At 37.3% G+C, this 4,033-nt stretch overlaps 1 long non-coding RNA gene across 3 annotated transcripts; it reads right to left on the bottom strand.

The window, feature by feature from the left end:
- On the bottom strand, positions 1,422 to 3,855 carry LOC109820236. 3 transcript variants are annotated; one of them, XR_002241771.1, is made up of 3 exons: positions 3,637 to 3,855; positions 2,204 to 3,318; positions 1,422 to 1,784 (listed from the first exon to the last, which is right to left on the bottom strand). It is a non-coding gene; the product is annotated as an uncharacterized LOC109820236 (long non-coding RNA). The 3 variants fall into 3 exon arrangements; XR_002241770.1 differs by having other exon boundaries at positions 1,422 to 3,011; positions 3,101 to 3,318; positions 3,637 to 3,846; XR_002241769.1 differs by having other exon boundaries at positions 1,422 to 3,318.

Below are 4,033 nucleotides of genomic sequence, written 5' to 3'. Positions count from 1 at the left end.
ATGCCGCCCCGCCGCCCTCGTCCACGCCCACCCCGCCCCGCCCTCATATCGGCGAGGGATCTACAGAGGGTTCTGGCGAGGCTGGAGCTGGAGGAAGGGGAGAGCCTGGAGAGGATGAACTCCATGGTCGTTAACGTTGATTAATTGACTCTGAAGAGAGTAAATTGAAGGGTTCTATGCCGCCCCGCCGCCCTCGTCCACGCCCACCCCGCCCCGCCCTCATATCGGCGAGGGATCTACAGAGGGTTCTGGCGAGGCTGGAGCTGGAGGAAGGGGAGAGCCTGGAGAGGATGAACTCCATGGTCGTTAACGTTGATTAATTGACTCTGAAGAGAGTAAATTGAAGGGTTCTTCAAGCTTGGGAAGCAATGTAATTTTCACCAGGGAGTTTGTCCTCAGATGTGTCCTGATTGTGGAATTTTCTGAATTGGTTAATGAAGTTCTATTTGCAACATAATAAATTGCTTTTCTACTTATTAAACATAATCATTGGCATGAGTTGCTTGTTTTTGTTCCGTAATGAGGTTGTCATTTTGCTCAATACGAAAGTTCTACAATAATGATGCTTTTCTTACTTAGTTTTCATGCACATGACCTGTTTGTTGAAATGCCCAGCACATTTATCCCATTGAAATTTATGAGCTCTTGAGGTAATTAGAGTAAAACCCATATTGATTACGGTTTATAATCACAAGATGTGTTAATTTTTTTATGTACATATTAGTGATGCTTTATTGAAGGAATCAAATCGGCTTGAAGCGGCAAACTTCAACTTCTCCTCTTGAATTTCATTACACATTCTTGTTAAGTTCAGGCCATTGCAGGAAAGGAAAAGAAGGAAATTGAAAGCATATGGGTGTATTCCTACATATAAATATGATTAGATGAATAGAAGACTCTCCTGGTACTCCATATTGGAGTTGATGTGTTGGAAATCTAATCATGGTCTTTGCTTCTGATGATGCGCAGATTGAACGAACATAGGCGTGTGTTTGCAGAACATGTAAATGAAACCTGTGTACCATCTCTTGCCAAATTCTCACCTTTTTAACCTTTTTTGTATCCAACCTGTGAGCGTATACGGACAAGCATGATTTATACTCACCAGTGTGCATGAATATCAGATGCAAAGTTCGAGCTGTTGGTATGGATGTCTGTATTGAACAATATGGTTCTCTTACTTGACAACTCTTCTAATGGTATGAAGCAAAGGAAAATTTATTGACAAACTTTCACAGAAGAAACTTTAACACTTGGTTAGAACAACCAGTTGGTACCGTAAATTTGACAAGCTGAGCTGTAACATTTCCCTGCATTTCTATTTACAAATCATAGAACAACATACTTAAATGCAACGTCGACAAAATAGGTAATAAAATATACACATATATTTCTCCATCCAATTTACATAACAAACAATATACACAATTAAAAAAATTAGAAAAATGGGAACATAAGAGCATTAGGAGTTCAGCATACTAGTTGCTAACGTCACAAGAGCATGTTTCTTTTCTTTTGCCCATACAAAAACCCAACGGAATCCAAATTATGTACATAATCTACTCCCAAAATTCAAGGTTCATAAAATCACATAAGTTACTCTCAAAATTCAGGCTCAACACAACCATAAAACTTCTAGAATTATAAATAAAATGCAAAAATAAGGAGACGTTTGCTAGCCAAGCTCCATTTCTACTCTAATGTAGCCGATGCAATTGCTCTTCTATGCAGAAGAGCTCTTGGCGACCTTTGCATTATTGTTGCCAATCAATCCAAATTCATCTCTGCACACCAATTAATCAAAGATGAACAAATAGAAAAAGAGAGGTAGACTAAGGTGGTTCTTAAAAAAATCAATAAATTCCTTGCACTTGGAAATTTCTGTAACTTTATTTCTTCATAATGTATGTATTATTGATTGAAAATTCTTTAAAAATGCAGAACAATGAAGACCCCTAATTTACTTACACTTATACATTATGCATTGTACAGATGTTGAATAATAAAGTTTATAGATTACATTACATTGTGGTAAAATCTGACAATATTTCATATTATATATGATAAATCAGGCATAAGGAAAAATCATCTCAAGAAAATGGAACTGTTATTGAATATTAGTGACCCAATTCTTATCATTTCATAATAATTCAGAATAACAAAAAGTTCTAAAATTGCAAGGAAAGAAAATTGTTGAACGTACCTTATTCAAGAGAGAAGTTATCCACAAGGTTGGCTAGAGTCTTCCCTTTTCTTATTTCTCTTGCATTATTTGCTAATCTCTGTTTATTTGCCTCAATGTTTTGCTTGAAGCAACAAAAACAGTCCATCACACCACCATTTTTTTCAATATATTTCTCATAGTATATTGGATAACAAGGAAAGTTGGTGTTGATTTCATATCTGGTAGACAAAAGGCGATATAATTTTAAATTTTTATCATTTTAGTGCATGTTTCATTCATCTATTTTTTAACCCTATTGTTCTAATGATTTGTTTATCTAGTTTTGTAGGGATTAATTGAGGCTCTAAGCATTGTTGTACCAACAGGAGAGGTTAGATTCTCTTGTAGGCATAAATATGCCAATTTCAAGCAAAGATATGATAAGAAAAGCATTCGAGGATGATACGTGGAAAGCATGTAGGGTAGTAACAATATTGGAGTTTGATGAGGCAATGATGGTCATGAAAAATATGCATGAGGGAGCATATAGCTACCTCATGCCTGAAAATCTAGCTCAGTGGAATGCATTCAGATATCGAATCAAATCAGATTGATTGTTGACTAACATGTGTGAGACTGATGATTTTTGCTGCATAGAGACAACCCACTACTCACACCCATGGAGATCATTATTAGACTACTTATGAAGAGGTTGGTATTGAAGCAACAATGCAATATTGCTGAGATACAGTGGATGCTAGCCCCTACGGCTGAGAAGAGGATTGAAGCTCTCAAGCAACAAGCTAGAGAGATCACAAACCATGTTGCAACAACCTATAAGCCACATCTGTAAGAATTGAGGAAATTAAAGATTGATACAGAAAATGTAAGCAAACAAAAAGCAAAAAAGATATCAACTGCAACAAAGAAGATTACCTATAATGCATCAAAGAAATATTGTCATCCAAGTTTACTGCATTAGCTTCATTTTGACAGCTAGCCCCTACTTCAGTGTTCAAGTTTTTCATTTCTCACAAAAGCTTCGATACTTGCGACCACAGAGACTGAAAATTAGGCATCGAGGTTCAAGAATTCATCATAGGCTAGAGGTTTGAGTCGCGAGTCAACCAAAAGGCATTTATTTCGTTGATTTCCTCCAAATATTTCCGAAAACAAAAGAACCCAAATCAATTAATCAAACCTGAGAGAGGAAAATGAAACAAATACCTGAGAATAGGGGAAAAACAAGCTGAAATGACAAATGCCTATACTGATTCTTTCCCATTTTCTACCAATTAGAATAGGAGAACAAAAGACATCATATCAGAATCAACAACAAAAAAAAATTTATTAGGAAAATGAAATAAATACCTGAGAGAGGGTTACCTGAGAGAGGGTTACCTGAGAGAGGAAAATGAAACAAATACCTGAGAATAGGAGACGGTGTCGAGAGAGGGAGGAGGGAGGGTTACCTGAGTTGGGGGATCTCGAGATCGAGCTCGTCGGAGTTGGTGAAGAGGCGGATCTGGTTGATGGCCGATTGGAGTTGCAGTTGGAGCTCGTCGGAGAAATCGGACATGGGGGAGCTCCGATTTTGGGGCCTGATGGAGGAGGGATTGGGGCTTTTTTGGGGGAGAGAGAGAGAGAGAGAGAAACAAGTGGTCACGAGAACAGTGCATTAATCGCTGCTGTTGCTTTGTTTTTTTGCAAAAAAACCCAAAGGTTATACAATGCGTACGAAGCAGTGCGCACTCGAAATGCACTGTATATATATATATATATATATCACTATATATATATATATGAAAATCGATATAATGTGTGTGTATAGATATTGAGCTTAACGTATTAAACACACATAATATAAAC

This window comes from Asparagus officinalis, chromosome 8, assembly GCF_001876935.1.
Source record: "Asparagus officinalis chromosome 8, Aspof.V1, whole genome shotgun sequence".
Classification (NCBI taxonomy): domain Eukaryota; kingdom Viridiplantae; phylum Streptophyta; class Magnoliopsida; order Asparagales; family Asparagaceae; genus Asparagus; species Asparagus officinalis.
Note: the sequence above shows the minus strand (reverse complement) of the source record. Positions and strands in the feature narration are given on the sequence as shown.